At 44.1% G+C, this 16,798-nt stretch overlaps 1 protein-coding gene across 3 annotated transcripts in view; it reads right to left on the bottom strand.

Annotated features, from left to right (window-relative positions):
- The window catches only part of LOC106609497 (muscarinic acetylcholine receptor M2-like), an 84,150-nt gene that overhangs the window by 4,381 nt on the left and 62,971 nt on the right, over positions 1 to 16,798 (bottom strand). Inside the window, exon 1 of one of the 3 annotated variants that reach the window (XM_014208375.3) lies at positions 1,870 to 2,146. The exons of the other annotated variants lie outside the window; for them this stretch is intronic. The gene's annotated coding sequence lies outside the window, so the exon portion shown is untranslated. Of the gene's footprint in view, positions 1 to 1,869; positions 2,147 to 16,798 lie in introns of those variants that run through there. 3 annotated transcript variants of the gene reach the window in all.

Below are 16,798 nucleotides of genomic sequence, written 5' to 3'. Positions count from 1 at the left end.
ACCAGGGGAACTATAAGACCAGCGAAACTATAAGACCAGGGAAACTATAAGACCAGTGAAACTATAAGACCAGCGAAACTATAAGACCAGCGAAACTATAATACCAGCGAAACTATAAGACCAGGGAAACTATAAGACCAGCGAAACTATAAGACCAGCGAAACTATAAGACCAGCGAAACTATAAGACCAGGGGAACTATAAGACCAGCGAAACTATAAGACCAGCGAAACTATAAGACCAGGGAAACTATAAGACCAGCGAAACTATAAGACCAGCGAAACTATAAGACCAGGGAAACTATAAGACCAGCGAAACTATAAGACCAGCAAAACTATAAGACCAGGGAAACTATAAGACCAGCGAAACTATAAGACCAGCGAAACTATAAGACCAGCGAAACTATAAGACCAGGGGAACTATAAGACCAGCGAAACTATAAGACCAGGGAAACTATAAGACCAGCGAAACTATAAGACCAGGGAAACTATAAGACCAGGGGAACTATAAGACCAGGGAAACTATAAGACCAGGGAAACTATAAGACCAGCGAAACTATAAGACCAGGGAAACTATAAGACCAGGGAAACTATAAGATCAGCGAAACTATAAGACCAGGGGAACTATAAGACCAGGGAAACTATAAGACCAGGGGAACTATAAGACCAGGGGAACTATAAGACCAGGGAAACTATAAGATCAGCGAAACTATAAGACCAGGGGAACTATAAGACCAGGGAAACTATAAGACCAGGGAAACTATAAGACCAGGGAAACTATAAGATCAGCGAAACTATAAGACCAGGGGAACTATAAGACCAGGGAAACTATAAGACCAGGGGAACTATAAGACCAGGGAAACTATAAGACCAGGGGAACTATAAGACCAGGGAAACTGTAAGACCAGGGAAACTATAAGACCAGGGAAACTATAAGACCAGGGAAACTATAAGACCAGGGGAACTATAAGACCAGGGAAACTATAAGACCAGCGAAACTATAAGACCAGCGAAACTATAAGACCAGGGGAACTATAATACCAGGGGAACTATCAGACCAGGGAAACTATAAGACCAGGGAAACTATAAGACCAGGGGAACTATCAGACCAGGGAAACTATAAGACCAGGGGAACTATAATACCAGGGGAACTATCAGACCAGGGAAACTATAAGACCAGGGGAACTATAATACCAGGGGAACTATCAGACCAGGGAAACTATAAGACCAGGGGAACTATAATACCAGGGGAACTATCAGACCAGGGAAACTATAAGACCAGCGAAACTATAAGACCAGGGAAACTAGAATGATGGCTATAATTTCTCCGCTTGGCAACTGTTATTATGAAATAAATATTTAGTTTTACACCTTCGGGTGCGCGTCACATACCCTTCACCTGTGGACCTGGAGTTACTCACCGTAATGGGACCTAGTGTCCCACGACATTAAATGGTATAGTCACTGTGTCATGCCTTAGTCCCACGAGACTAAATTGTATTGTCACGGTGTCATTCCTTAGTCCTACGAGACTAAATGGTATAGTCACCGTGTCATGCCTTAGTCCCACGAGACTAAATGGTATAGTCACCGTGTCATGCCTTAGCCTAACATCCTAAGACATTGCTATACACACCCCAAGCATTGACCCACATGGTAACAAAGAGAGGAAGCCCTCTGTTTTATTTCGGTCAATCTAGCAAGAGGAAATCCACTCCCTGTTTTTATTTAAGCAAAGCCCTTTACTATCAGTCTACTTGTCCTATGGATACACTAGCCAATCCTAGGGTATACAACCCGATCCTGTTCCTCCTAAAGAAAAATACTAATTATATGACCTTGCCCATGTGGGTAAAAGAACGAAGGCTTACCTCTAAATTATGTCTTAGAAAAATTCAGAAAAAGGCTCCGCCCCCAACAACAGTGTTCTGAAGAGTGAAACAAAAAAACAACAATAAAATTTGGCAAAATAAATCCTCAAAAAGAGAGAGGTCCAAAAAATAGGCTCTGAAACAAAGAAAGCAGACCCCTTCTAACCTGCAAAGACTTATATATTCAAGCCTCCCTTACACACTTCTCCCCACAAACCGGTTACATCAAATTCATATAATAGTCATTTCCCCTTATTCAATCACTCCCTTAAAACTGGTTACATCTGGTCCATAATGGACTGCCCCTCCCCAAACCCCCAGTCCCCGTTGTTATTGTCTTCTTCCAGAAGGATGTCAAAAAAGGGGGTTAGTGGATGTTCACGTTTCACTGCACATCCCCTCCGTTCTGGTAATTCCCCCGACTCCACTTTTGGGTGAGGGTGAAGGTGCTGACGATGGAAGTAAGCCTGCTGATGCTGCAATCCCTGGCTGACCTCGAGCTGAGCTGCTCGGCCCTCTCCTTCCTGTTTTTCAGATTTTCACGATGAATTCCCGCCTTTATGGCCTCCTGCTCCCTCCGACCCAAAATTAGCTGTAGCTCAGCAGGAGTGAGAGTTACATCCAACCCCCGAGTCACGACACATGCTCACCTCTCACCATTACCAATAACAGGGGAGGTTAGTATATCTTGGGGGGTATGATCTTTGACCCTGTGTAACTTTCTCACTCATCAGTATTCATGATTCATTTCTCCATTGTTTTCAGCATACAACGTAGCTCAGTATTTGAATTCTTTATTTTATACAGTCTTTATTGCTCATCTTTATCAAGGGTGTCAATCATTTCTGAACTCACTCTATATCCCCCAGTGATTGGTGCTGAGACACAAAACGTGACAGGGAGATAATGGTGCCATTACAGCCTGTGAGGTGAATAATGACATCTCCCCTGCAGTCGTTGACTTACAGGTGTAGGCTTCCAGCTGTACAGCGGCCCCGCTGTGCGTGTGTACAGTTCAAATCACCTGAGGCGAGGCCTGGAGGCTCAAGCATGGCCATCAATCATTGCGGCTGCCTCTCATCAGTCATCAGTCATCACTGAGATCCAGTGCACCTGGGTGATCTACACCATAGACTGCACTCATACACAAAAGCACACATCTCAGGCTCCTAAAGATGGCGATTTTATATGTTTCTTTTCTATTGCCCTGTCATGTACACGGTTTCCTCCTTGGCTAAAACATATTTTTGAATGTTAGATTATCTTATGAATATATCTATATTTGTATTGCCATCCTGTGATTTGCGGTGTAGTCCCATCTCCCATGTCATTGATTTCCACTGTCCCCATTTCCCCATGTTTAGTAAGTTTAAAAAAAAATGGCAAGGAGAGTCAGTTGCTGCTGTGGGGTGAATGTGTGAATAAATAAGTTGAGTATTGTTCCACATTTGGACTTTGCTGGTCCTGGAGCTGGATCACTAGAGCTGAAAATTGCCTGTGCCCTTTGGGAGGCAAGGAGGGCCAACTTCTCCCTTTTTCTGCATTTGTGTGGGTATCCTTCACTTTCTCTGTACAGTCTAATGCCAGACAAGTCAGATCACCGGTATGCAAAACGTAAAGAAAAGTTTTCTTCCGAAATCTAATAAAACAAACTGATAGTTTGACCCAAATGTTTTTTTTAGGTGATCTTTCCAGGTCATATTTGTTAGATTCACAAGCGATATTCTGACTTCACCTATGTCCTGGGAGACACAAACATAATTGATCTTGATTCTGTATAAAACATGCAAGGGAATGTGATTACAGGGGAACGGGTTATTTAGCTGCACTTAAAGTGATGCATTATGCTGACTCCCCAGGGTACAGATTCTCATTCCCATCTCCGAGCACTGATTGAAGGTAAAGCCCAGGGCAGTTACCCCCTGTTTCAGATGATTAGATGCGTTTTTATTGCCTGCCCTCCATGGGAATACACAGGGTTAAGGCCTTTGTTTACTGCGCTGTTTGTGGCGAGGCATCCCTGGAATACACAAGCCTTCCTCACTGCACCACAGCAGGAAATTATTTTCGGGATAGTAAAACGTTTTCAGTGTACAATTAAATGACTAAAATCAGACATAAAGTATGTAGAAAAACAGATAATGAGAACTAACAATCTCCTAAATTAAAGTCGGGGAGAACCCCATTCATTTTGTTATAATGTTTGAGTCACTCAGATAGCATAAGAACTTGACAGAAGCCGTGGCAAATTGTATAGAATTGCAGGAAATAAGCTTCAAAACAAGTCTCTGCGGCCAAGAGGATGGCCTCAAAAATGTTCGGTCAGAGACATCACCATTGGTCACGCCCCCTCCCCCCCATGCTCAATAACGTTCAACACTCCTCTCAGTGGTATTACATGGGTCTGTTCCAGGCAGAACATATCAGGTTAGTTACTAATGCTGCTGAGCTTAAGGGCAGGCTGATTCCAGTGCAGTTACTCATGGGGAAATAAATGCTTATATTGAATGTCTGCAGTTCTATTTAAAGAGGTTGTCTCAGACTACATGTTGCTCAAGTCACCAATGTGTACACCACACCTGAAAATGTTATTATGTGAAAATCAGTCAGAACGGCATTTAGACTGTACTAGTTGTTGTGTCCGTGCCCTATCGTCTGTACAAACCCATTTGAATGAAAGTGTTTTGGAATTGTTTACAAATGAAATGTTGATCTTTCATCTCAGCTGAGCTCCTGTGGATTTTCAACTGCCGCTGTGAGGTTGACAACCCGGTTAGGTAAATATTGGCTTGTTTCATCACAAGTGTGTGTTAAGTGCATGCAAAATGGGAGATGGTATTGAATACACCCACACACCCACACATCAATAAACTGCCAGTATGTTATATTTGTGATTCCTATAGGCTACTGGAGCATTGTAGTGTTAGTCATTGGAAGTTTAATGGTTGTGATCTTGTCGAGTTGGTGGATGCCATCTTAGAAAATGTCATAAAAAAATGAAAAAGGCAATTTCCACGATCTATTCTCATTAGGCTATATGGTGGTGAATGCGTTCATGAAGACTGTAATCTTCAGTCACTGGATTATGTATAGTGTATGTAGTTTACTCAATACAGTTTGCGTTCATTTCCTTGGAGCATCAAACCCAGTGGGATCAGAATGTGAGCCACAGGACCTTTCCCTTGACAGCAGCCTGGAGAAACCTATACATTTGAACCCAGAGCGTGATCCACTTCTCATGGGATGTTTTGGCCTTTATATACCTCCCATGGAAAGATGCCTCTCTGATATTGCAAACAGCTTGGGAGGCAGACAAGCAGTCATCAAATCAAATCAAATGTGATTTTCACATGCGCTGAATACAACAGGTGAAATGCATACCTACAAGCCCTTAACCAACAATGTAGTTCAAGAAATAGAGTTAAAAAAAGATTTACTAAATAAATTAAGTGAGAAAAAAAATCTCAAAGTAACACAAGAAAATGACATAACAATAACAAGGCTATATACAAGGGGTACCGGTACTGAGTCAATGTGCGGGGGTACAGGTTAGTCGAGGTAATTTGTAATGTGACTATGCACAGATAATAAACAGCGAGTAGCAGCAGTGTAAAAACAAAGGGTCAATGTATATAGTCTGGGTGGCCATTTAATGAATTATTCAGCAGTCTTATTGTCACGACAGTGACGGATGGTGGCGCCCCTCCTCGGCCGGGCGGAGCTCGGCGATCGTCGTCGCCGGCCTACTAGCTACCATCGATCCCTTTTTGTTTCACTTTCGTTTGGTTAGGTCTAGGTAGGCACGCACCTGTTTTGGGTTAGTCATTAGTAAGGGGGGGTTATTTAGGTTAGCGTAGGATGTATGTGGTTGTACGTGATTGTGTTGCTTGTCCGGGTTTTTTGTGTTCGAAAAGAACGTGTACTGAGTTTCTTTCCTTCTGCCAGTGGTTTATTTTGTTTGTGTACACCACCGCAGAATCTTTCAGGGCTGCGCCCCTATACTTTGTCGACCACGTACAGTGCTTCCAATAAAGAAGTGTGGTCACGAACTCTCTCTGTCTCCTGCGCCTGACTCTACCTCTCCTGTTGTTCCTCGAGCCAGCCCGTGACACTTATGGCTTTGGGGTAGAAGCCTTTTGGTCCTAGCCTTAGCACTCTGGTACCGCTTGCCGTGCGGTAGCAGAGAGAACAGTCTATGACTTGGGTGACTGGAGTATTTGACCATTTTTTATGCCATCCTCTGACACCACCTAGTGTATAGGTCCTTGATATCAGGAAGCTTGGCCCCAGTGATGTACTGGGCAATACGCGCTACCCTCTGTAGTGCCTTACGGTCAGATGTTGAGCAGTTGCCATACCAGGCGGTGATGCAACTGCTCAGGATGCTCTCGATGGTGTAGTTGAAGATCTTTTTGAGGATCTGGGGACCCATGCCAAATCTTTTCAGTCTCCTGAGGGGGAAAAGGTGTTGTCGTACCCTCTTTACAACTGTCGTGGTGTGTTTGGACCATGATAGTTAATTGGTGATGTTGATACCAATGAACTTGAAACTCTCGACCAGCTCCACTTCAGCCCCGTTGATGTTAATGGGGGTCTGTCCGGCCCTCCTTTTCATATAGTCCACAATCTGCTCCTTTGTCTTGCTCACATTGAGGGAGAGGTTGTTGTCCTGGCACCACACTGCCAGGTCTCTGACCTCCTCCCTATAGGCTGTCTCATCATTGTCAGTGATCAGGCTTACCACTGTTGTGTCGTCAGCAAACTTAATGATGGTGTTGGAGTCGTGCTTGGCCACACAGTCATAGGTGAACAGGGAGTACAGGAGGGGACTAAGCACACACCCCTGAGGGGCCTCCCTGTTGAGTATCAGCGTGGCAGATGTGTTGTTGCCTACCCTTACCACCTGGGGGCGGCCTGTCAGGAAGTCCAGGCTCCAGTTGCAGAGGGAGGTGTTTAGTCCCAGGGTTTAGTCCCAGCGATGAGCTTTGTGTGCACTAAGGTGTTGAACGCTGAGCTGTAGTCAATGAACAGCATTCTCACATAGTTGTTCCTTTGGTCCAGGTGGGAAAGGGCAGTGTGGAGTGTGATTGAGATTGCGTCATCTGTGGATCTGTTGGGGCGGTATGTGAATTGGAGTGGGTTTCCGGCATGATGGTGTTGATGTGAGCCATGACCAGCCTTTCAAAGCACTTCATGGCTACCGACGTGAGTGCTACGGGGAGGTATTCATTTAGGCAGGTTACCTTCGCTTTCTTGGGCACAGGGACTATGGTGGTCTGTTTGAAACATGTAGGTATTACAGACTCGGTCAGGGAGAGGTTGAAAATGTCAGTGAAGACACTTGCCAGTTGGTCCGTGCATGCTTTGAGTACATGTCCTGGTAATCCATCTGGCCCTGCGACTTTGTGAATGTTGACCTGTTTAAAGGTCTTGCTCACATCGGCTACGGTGTGTGCTATCAAAACAGTCCTGTAGCATAGCATCCTCGTCATCTGACCACTTCCGTATTGAGCGAGTCACTGGTACTTCCTGCTTTAGTTTTTGCTTGTAAGCCGTAATCAGGAGGATAAAATGATGGTCAGATTTGCCAAATGGAGGGTGAGGGAGAGCTTTGTATGCATCTCTGTGTGTGCAGTAAAGGTGGTCCAGAGTTTTTTTTCCCTCTGGTTGCACATGTGACATGCTGGTAGAAAAGAGGTAAAACAGATTTAAGTTTGTCTGCATTAAAGTCCCCGGCCACTAGGAGCGCCACTTCTGGATGAGCATTTTCTTGTTTGCTTATGGCCTTATACAGCTCGTTGAGTGTGGTCTTAGTACCAGTATCGGTTTGTGGTGGTAAATAGACGGCTACGAATAATATAGTTGAGAATTCTCTTCGTCGATAGTGTGGTCTACAGCTTATCATGAGGTATTCTACCTCAGGCGAGCAATACCTTGAGACTTCTTAAAAAATAAACATTGCGCACCAGCAGTTATCGACAAATAAACACACACCCTCGCCCCTCGTCTTACCAGACGTAGCTGCTCTGTCCTGCCGACGCACAGAGAAGCCAGCCAGGTCTATATTATCCGTGGCGTCGTTCAGCCACGTCTCTGTGAAACATAAGATATTACAGTTTTTAATGTCCCGTTGGTAGGACAGTTTTAATCGTAGATCATCCAGTTTGTTTTCCAATGATTGCACGTTGGCTGGAGGAAAAGGGGGAGGAGGGCGAGGTGCCTTGTAAGAATTTGCCGATGAGTAGGTAAACCACCACTTCCCTCCGTATTATTGGCCAACGTGCAATCACAAATTCTTACAAATTCTTACAATGTGCCCTCCTCCCCCTTTTCCTCCATCTTTTCTTCAAGCTGATGACTGAGATTTGGGCCTTGTCTTGACAAAGCACTATATCCTTCGCTTCCTTCGCTTAAAATAAAAACATCTTCATCCAGTTCGAGGTGAGTAATCAATGTTCTGATGCCCAGAAGCTCTTTTCGGTCATAAGAGACGGTATCAGCAACATTATGTACAAAATTAGTTACAAACAATACAAAAAAACAAACAAAATAGCACAGTTATTTAGGAGCCCATAAAACGGCAGCCATCCCCTCCGGCGCCATGTTTCCTCAGCATGGAAATGTCTGAGCAGGTGTGACAAAGCATACAGTTCACATGCGCCGCTGAAGTGGCAGAGTGGACACAAAGAGCGAGGGGTTAATGGAGACTTGACAAGCAGTAAATGACATTCAAGCCTGTGGAAAAACACTCTGGGGTGTGCAAACACTGTCTGCTGTCCTCTCCAGAGAACACTGATGGGCCATGTGGCACTGTATGTGTGTAGAAGATGGAAGTGTGTGTGTGTGTGTGAGTGCGTGTGTATGTGTGCGTGTGTATGTGTGTGTGTGTATGTGTGTGTGTGTGTGTGTGTGTGTGTGTGTGTGTGTGTGTGTGTGTGTGTGTGTGTGTGTGTGTGTGTGTGTGTGTGTGTGTGTGTGTGTGTGTGTGTGTGGGGGGGGGGGCGCATGTGTGTGTGTCTGTGAGTGAGTGAGTGAGTGTGTGTGTGTGTGTGTTGTGCATGAAGAGCAGAGTAACCTTAATCCTCCCAGATAGAATGTGACACCTCCTCATCAGCTTGGGTCGGTCCCCACTGTGAGGGTTAACCGAATCATAAAAACACCTCTGCTCTTCCTCCATTGCTTCCATTGCTTTAGATCACATGTCAAACTCATTCCACAGAGGGCCGAGTGTCTGTGGGTTTTCGCTCCTCCCTTGAACTTGATTTATGAATTAAGGTCACCTATTAGTAAGGAACCCCCCTCACCTGGTTGTCTAGGTCTTCATTGAAAGGAAAGAACAAAAACCAGCAGACACTAGGCTCTCCATGGGTTGAGTTTGACACCTCTGCTTTAGATGAACCCCCTCTACTCCTTAGAAGATGAAGAGCCCACAACCTGACCTTTACATGCCACTTCCTAGAAATTACATTCATCCTGATTTACCACAAATGATACTTCCCATATACAAGGTCTGTCAGTTTAAAGTGCCCTCTATTCCTCTCCCCTGTCTGCACAGCTTTCTGAGAGTGGACATAGATGTGGCTAGTTTACTACAGCAGTCTCCAACGCCATCTGTGAAAAAGGATAGTGTCATGTACGACCTCTAGCGTCCTGTCAGACCACACCACCAATAGGGCTGTGCTTATTATACAGGAACAACTTAGCAAATGCCACAAAATAGACCTTGGACAATGTAATGCAAAGGTTCAGCTCATAGGTCATTCCTGAAGATGAAGCATTAGCCAACTATAGGACTAACTGGTGTGCTCCACAAAGTTTATCTAAAAAATGTAGTCCCTCCTAACCCAGTTATGCAAATACCACAGTATGACAGTATGAACATGCAAAGTTGTTTTTGTCAGATGAAGAGCAAGAGAAATATAACCTATTCACTTAGCCTGCTTTCAATTGGTAACAGTTTCTGAGCCATATGGGCAGGTCAAATATCACACAGTGATTTGGCAAAATTGCTATGGAAAACAAAGATACACACAGCCCAAATTCTAATGACAAGTTCTCAAGCAGACGAGTCAATTTCCTCCTGTCACATTGAGTGTCCCCGCGTGGCTGCCGCCACTTGACAAACACAATCACGCTGCTTACCCAAATACTACCAATATTGCCTTTCACTACACATTACTGCGTTCATAATTGACCTGCGACTGAAAAACACTGGACCTATGTTTCCTGTGTTAGATGAGCGGTAATTAGCAGTCTTTGTGTATTGGTGAAGTTCGGTGCATTTTCAGTAATCTTGCGATCATATAAAATCTAAACTAGATACCATGTTTTTGGAGTTAGGACAACCATTGTTTACGCACTGAAAGAATGCAGAGCTCCTGTACAAACAGGGATAATTAAGTCAAATTAGACTTTATAACACAGCAAGACTTCTGACACGGCAGAAAGTTAGAGTTATTATCTCTAGTGAAATCTTGTTTTGGCTCATCCTCTGTGGAAAGTGTCCCAGGTGTCATTGTTGGCAGACGGATGTGCCATGTTTTCCACTGGGCTACAAGGACAGTAGCGGCACCCCTGAAATAGCTCATTATCGACAGGCAGACATATTAACGGCAACATCTGGCAGCCAGGTCATCACTCTGGCGGAGTGCCGTCGGCGACAACTGCCGGAACAGACATCATGTTTGGGAGGGGGTAATGGCACGGAAAGAATGTGCACAATGGTAACTGTCAGTGGTACACCTTGATGGGCTAACACTCTAAAAACATACACTTCCCATCAGCTTGTCACTATATTTGTAGTATTCTTCCCGGCGGCGCGAATGACTGGCAAATATACAAATATTATTTTTTGAATCGAAAGATAAGTAAATCCTGCTGTGGCATGTAGCAAGATATAGTGCTGGGTTCAGCATCATTGGAGAAGACCGAGGTTTCCTGGAAAGTAGAATCACTTCAGTGTTGTGCTTGGCTGAGGCTACATTCATGAAACTTATTACACTTGGTAATGTGACACTCTACATGGCCACTGTCATCAGCTGAGCGTATCTCCCAGGTAATACGCTCCAGTAGAGAATGACAATATATCCTGTTTCCTTTTTTTATACTGCTGGGGGACTCTCCTGTTGTCCACAGCCATCCATACTGTGCATGGCAATGAGCGGGCCTGCTGCTGGCTCATTGGCTCAGTAGTCATATCACGTTGCAGAAATAACCCATTGGCCCTGCCCTGCGCTGAGGCCTCCTCTATAAAGCTTGGTTCCATTACGCCCTGTTCTACAGTGAAGGTCCAGAGCCAGCTGTCTCACGGGTACAGGGAGAGGAACAGGTGTCTGGATCTTTTACAGATGCTGGGAACAAACTTGGAGCAACATGGAATTAGGGAATTAATGGAAACAATTTGGTCCAGTAATTAGATTATGGAAATGAATCACACCTGGTGTGAAGGAGTACATCCTCCAATCTGATGAGTCTTCAGTGATTATGAATAGAGCAATCTACAGTACACTACATATACAAATGTATGTGGACACCCCTTCAAATGAGGGGATTTGGCTATTTCAGCCACACCCTTTGCTGACAGGTGTATAACATCGAGCACACAGCCATGTAATCTCCATAGACAAACATTGGCAGTAGAATGGCCTTACTGAAGAGCTCAGTGACTCAACATGGCTCCGTCACCTTTCCAACAAGTCACTTTGTCAAATTTCTGCCCTGTTCCAGTGAAGGGAAATCTTAAAGCTACAACATACAATGACATTCTAGATGATTCTGTGCTTTCAACTTTGTGGCAACAGTTTGGGCAAGGCCCTTTCTTGTTTTAACATGACAATGCCCCCGTACACAAAGCGACGTCCATACAGAAATTGTTTGTTGAGATTGGTGTGGAAGAACTTAACTGGCCTGCACAGAGCCCTGACCTTAACTCCATCGAACACATTTGGGATGAATTGGAACGCTGACTGCGAGCCAGGCCTAATCGTCCAACATCAGTGCTCTTGTGACTGAATGGAAGCAAGTCCCCGCAGCAATGTGGAAAGCCTTCCCAGAAGAATGGAGGCTGTTATAACAGCAAAGGGGGGGACCAGCTACATATTAATGGCCATGATTTTGGAATGAGATGTTCAACAAGCAGGTGTCAACATCGTAGTGTATGTAAGGACATTGGAATGGGATGATTTGGCGAAATGGAAGTGTGAACAAAAACATTATTTATATTGGTCGCTAAATGTTGATAATACTAGTATGATATGGTTAGTATGGTGGTTTTGAGGATTAATAACGACTAGCTTCATTCTGTGCATTTCCTTTTCACTGCATTAACAGAGTTCATCTCTTTCTCTCTCTCTCTGAATGTATTACATTGAGGACATCAATTGACTTTGGGTAATGAGCCCTTATTGCACAAGTGCAGTGAGTTGTTGTACAGTGCATGGTTCAGTCTCATAATGTGTGGGATGTGGAGGACTCAATGCACTACCCACTTTATGGGAGAGACAAGGACAAGAGATATGTATTCAGGTCAAGATGAAATGTTTTCTTTAGTAGATTAAGGCCATTCGAAACAACTCGTCTGAGTGGTTTTACTCTCAGCACCAAAATACCAAAGTCATGACTCATGGAGTACTTTAGGTTTTATGCCAGTATGAACAGCCAGGACATCTCGGTGATTGGATGAGTCAAGTGTTATTTGAGAATGCACAGTGAATTGCACACCGGATTCAGCATGGTACTCAGGGGACAGTCTTTCCTAGAATGTGTTATTAGATGATAACTTGCTGGTAGGTACTATGTTTTAACTGTCATACAGCACAAGCTGAGTCCTCTCACGCATACAGTGCATTCGGAAAGTATTCAGAGTCCTTGACTTTTTCCCCCAAAAAATTACGATACAGCCTTATTCCAAAATGGATTAAATAAATGTTTTTCTTCATCAATCTGCACACAATACCCCATAATGGTAAAGTGAAAACAGGTTTTTAAAAACAGAAATACCTTATTTACATAAGTATTCAGACCCTTTGCTATGAGACTAGAAATTGAGCTCAGGTGCATCCTGTTTCCATTGATCATCCTTGAAATGTTTCTACAACTTGATTGTAGTCCACCTGTGGTAAATTCAATTGATTGGACATGACTTGGAAAGGCACACACACCTGTCTATATAAGGTCCCACAGTTGACGGTGCATGTCAGAGCAAAAAACAAGCCATGAGGTTGAAGGAATTGTCCGTAGAGCTCAGAGACCGGATTGTGTCAAGCTTCACATTTCTGCAGCATTGAAGGTCCCCAAGAACACAGAGGCCTCACCCCGCACCTCCCTGATTCAGAGGGGTTAGTTTAAAGGCATTCAGTTGAAGGCATTCAGTTGTACAACTGACTAGATATCCCCCTTTCCTTTTCTTTCTTAAATGGAAGAAGTTTGGAACCACCAAGACTCTTCCTAGTGCTGGCCGCCCAGCCAAACTGAGCTATCGGGGGAGAAGGGCCTCGTTCGGGGAGGTGACCAAGAACCCGATGGTCACTCTGACAGAGCTCCAGAGTTCCTCTGTGGAGATGGGAGAACCTTCCAGAAGGACAACCATCTCTGCAGCACTCCACCAATCAGGCCTTAATGGTAGAGTGGCCAGACGGAAGCCACTCCTCAGTTAAAGACACATGACAGCCCGCTTGGAGTTTGCCAAAAGGCACCTAAAGGACTCTCAGACCATGAGAAACAAGATTCTCTGGTCTGATGAACCAAGATTGAACTCTTTGACCTGAATGCCAAGCATCACATCTGGAGGAAACCTGGCACCATCTCTACGGTGAAGCATGGTGGTGTCAACATCATGTTGTGGGGATGTTTTTCAGTGGCAGGGACTGGAAGACTAGTCAGGATTGAGGGAAAGATAAACGGTGCAAAGTACAGAGAGATCCTTGATGAAAACCTGCTTGAGAGCGCTCAGGACCTCAGACTTGGGCGAAAGTTCACCATCCAACAGAACAACGACCCTAAGCCCACAGCCAAGAAAATTCAGGAGTGGCTTCGGGACAAGTCTCTGAATGTCCTTGAGTGGCCTAGCCAGGCCCCGAACTTGAGTCCGATCTAACATCTCTGGAGAGACCTGAAAATAGCTGTGCAGCGATGCTCCCCATCCAACCTGACAGAGCTTGAGAATTCTGCAGAGAAGAATGGGAGAAACTCCCCAAATACAGTTGTGCCAAGCTTGTAGCATCATACCCAAGAAGACTCGAGGCTGTAATCACTGCCAAAGGTGCTTCAACAAAGTACTGAGCAAAGGGTCTGAATATTTATGTAAATGTGATATTTCAGTTTTTATGTTTAATACATTTGCAAAAATTTCTAAAAACTCTTATTGTGGGGTATTGTATGTAGATTGATGAGGAAAAAAAACTATTTAATACATTTTAGAATAAGGCTGTAACATAACAAAATGTGTAAAAGTCAAGGGGTCTGAATACTTTCTGAATGTACTGTACCTAATCAGTATAATGGAGTTTATCCTACCTTCAATCACAAATTGAATCTTAACCTTATAAACTGAATAGAGTAACAGCAATCATTTAAATTCACACCATAGATATAATAAAGCATTAATACTTTTTTCCAAATATAGGCTCCCTCTTTAAAGAGAACACAGGACACCTGTGTCGTTCTCCTTGCCATAATGTCACTCTCTCTCCTTCTGTGTGAATCAGCGTGGCTGTCTACTCAATCTTAATTGCCCTGTATAGTGTTCTGCCAGCATCGCCGTCACCACGCTCCTGTCCTCTCCCCGTCCCCCTTCTGTGTCCTGCTTGTGATGTATTGCCCCTGCACTCTCCGTAGATGGAAAGTTCTGCTGCTCATTAAGATGGAGGAAGATAGCAGGGGTGGAAGGAAAGGCAGAAGAAAGGAAGGAGATAAAACATGGGCCTGTTGGATTTGTTCCACTTCATTGTTTTCGTATTTTCAGCCTCTTCCTCTCCCTTTCTCCTTTGACGCAGAGCTTGACGACAAAGCCAAGCTACATCGTCCTTGAGCAGGTTGCTCCATTCACCGGTATGTTCTTGCTTGCTTTCCTGGCTGCTCCTGTTTGCACAGGTCAGATAGAATAGATGTATAACACATAGGAATAGGTCTAGGAAAAATGTGCTATAGTTAAAGGGAATACCTATAACCATACTGCCCTGTTCACATTACTTGGCAGTTTTTCAACAGGGTTAAGTTGTCTCTGAACCGCACCTTTTGAACTGTAGCTTGACTCATTTTCTTACCGCCAGGTACAATCCAGGACACACTTGCAACCCGTCTAGCTTCCTCACAGTGGGTTGTGGGAATTGCGGTTCAAGAATCATTAATGTATGAAGGTTCTCTGTGGTCATTCACCTGCAGTAGAATCTGTCTAACACTTGTAAAGAGACAACTTCAACTGTGTCAGATAAGGGAGGAACAAAATGTGCCACATGCCAGACAAGTGGGCGACAACATTTTGCAGTAATCTCCAGCCCAAAGCCCTGTGGGGTGTGATGTGTGACTGGAAATGAAACAGGCTGACGGATGCTAATCCATGAAATACAACCTTGATCCAAGCATCAGATTCACAATGCACAGCAATCACAGACACTAAGACTTTGAGAGGTGATGTCATGTCAGGACAGGTGGGAACAGAGAGGGTGATCGTGACAGAAATCACTTAGGTAGGTCTTATCTCTGCTTCATTTTACTGTCATTACCTCTCATTCCCCTCCCAATGTAAAAGCCTCAGTATAGATTAATACATGACAGGTTGTATATAACCCAACCACGCATGCTGCTATTAGCACAGAGTCAAAAAGAAGATGGAATTCACACCGTACCTCAGAGCCCGTTAATGGGATTTCTCACATTGTCTGCTCTCCTGACCTTAAACACGCTTCCATAGTGTGTTAATCAGCTTCCATCAGTCACTCAACATTGCTTATTGTTTATTACTTTTGCTGTGTTGGACCCAACATTATGATACTTTAGACAATGGTTACATATTTTCACCAATACCAGGTATTCTTGATCAAGTCCTCTCAAAAATACGCTTATGAATGTCCTAATACTCTACCCATTGACATTGTCAGAACAAGCCTCTTAAAATTGCTAAAAAACAAACTCCTCCAATTAGCTCTCAGTCTCGAAAGCCCAGCTATATATTTCACAGGCACTGTCATAAATTAATCATGCTGTATATTAAACACTTCAGTTTCCCACTTTTCTCTCAACTCATTTGCATTACAGTGAGGGGCCGTCCCGGCAGGAATAGCTGTCCAAAACGGTTACTGCTTCATTAAATGATGTTCACAGAGTTTACTAATAGTGCCTGATTTCTTAGACAATGATCACATAGTTTACTTTTCAAACATGAACGGCCACAGGGGAAGAAGTGCAACAAAGATGTATGAGCAAATTCTATAATTGAGCCAGGTACGCAGTACAATCAAGGGACTTTCCACTGAGGAAGATCAGCCTCAGTATTCATACAGTTCTTCAACAGGGACGGACAAACCAATAAGCCGTGAAGCCAGAACAAAATCAGCCTCATTAATTATTTAGGAATGTGGACGCAAGAAGAACTTATGATGCAGCGCTTTGGCAATTTGAAGACACAAGGTCTCAGCTGCACAGTTAGCCCCCCTCAGCTCTCTTGCTCTCTCTCTCCTCGCCTGCAGAATTGCATTCCCCAGTGTTCTGATGGACACCACAACTCAGAATCTCCAGAGACACCAGGCTGACGGACATTGGCACATAAATCCCCACTCTCATGCCCCTCGAGACACGGCTAATTGGGTTTGCGGATTGGTAGGAGCAAAGACTTGTGCGCCCAACACAGAATCTCATCAAAACTCGAGCCCAGAGCCAATCAAAAATCAAGGCCCAGCAGCAAAAGCATTCATTACAGATGAAGGTTATTTTT

This window comes from Salmo salar, chromosome 07 (assembly GCF_965601325.2).
Source record: "Salmo salar chromosome 07, fSalSal1, whole genome shotgun sequence".
Classification (NCBI taxonomy): Eukaryota; Metazoa; Chordata; class Actinopteri; order Salmoniformes; family Salmonidae; genus Salmo; species Salmo salar.
Note: the sequence above shows the minus strand (reverse complement) of the source record. Positions and strands in the feature narration are given on the sequence as shown.